Here is a 1,124-nt window from a genome sequence, read left to right as displayed (position 1 = left end):
GATATAAATAAATAAATGTCAAAGACTGTACTTGACTCACTTACGAGCAAACCAGGAGGATGTCACAACTCATCCCGAGGAGAACTTATGAGTCAGTAGCAGAGAGGCAGTAAGGACCCCCTGCCATGAATTCACAGACAGACACAAGACGGGTCTTTCCACAGGGTGGCGGTCAGTCACAATCCACCAGACACACCCGTGGGACTCCCAGCCATTTAGGACGTGCACAGTGTGGATCAGACAATGGACAGTGAAGATAGTACAGGAAGGCGTGCAGGCAGACCACCCAGCAATCCATATTTGCCCATTCAGAGCCTGTCTTGGTTTTTCTTGACGCTTCGAGTACAATGATCGAAAATGTGAAAGACCGAAACAACTTAGAATTTAACTCAGGAAGCTAGAAAACACACAACAGATGAACTCAATAATTAAGAGAAATTGATTTTGTAAGGATATGGCAGAAATCCATGAATTTGCTAATAACGACAAAAACAAACAGTAGGNCAAAAACAAAGAGTAGGGAAGTGTGTTTATTTGAAAAGACTGGTAAGATAAACTCTGGTAAGACTGGTCAACAGAAATAGGATGATGACGTTAATTAACAAAATTTAGAGCGGAAGGGGTAAAAGGGGAAAACAGTGACCTATAATGATAGAAATCTAAATTTTTCAACAAAATACTAAGGAAATTATACATCAATACATTTGAAATTTCTGAAAAACTAAAACATTTTAATGACAAAACCCGTTTAAAAATAGAAAGCCTGANTTCCCTCTCTCACTGGCTGTCTCTATCTCTGTCGAATAAATAATAAAATCTTTAAAAAAAAAAAAAAAGAAAGAAATAGGATGATGACGTTAATTAACAAAATTTAGAGCAGAAGGGGTAAAAGGGGAAAACAGTGACCTATAATGATAGAAATCTAAATTTTTCAATAAAATACTAAGGAAATTATACATCAATACATTTGAAATTTCTGAAAAACTAAAACATTTTAATGACAAAATCCGTTTAAAAATAGAAAGCCTGAGGGGTGCCTGGGTGGCACAGCGGTTAAGCGTCTGCCTTCGGCCCAGGGCGTGATCCCGGCGTTATGGGATCGAGCCCCACATCAGGCTCCTCTG

Source organism: Ailuropoda melanoleuca, chromosome 9, assembly GCF_002007445.2.
Source record: "Ailuropoda melanoleuca isolate Jingjing chromosome 9, ASM200744v2, whole genome shotgun sequence".
NCBI classification, from domain to species: Eukaryota; Metazoa; Chordata; class Mammalia; order Carnivora; family Ursidae; genus Ailuropoda; species Ailuropoda melanoleuca.
This window is presented reverse-complemented; position numbering follows the sequence as displayed.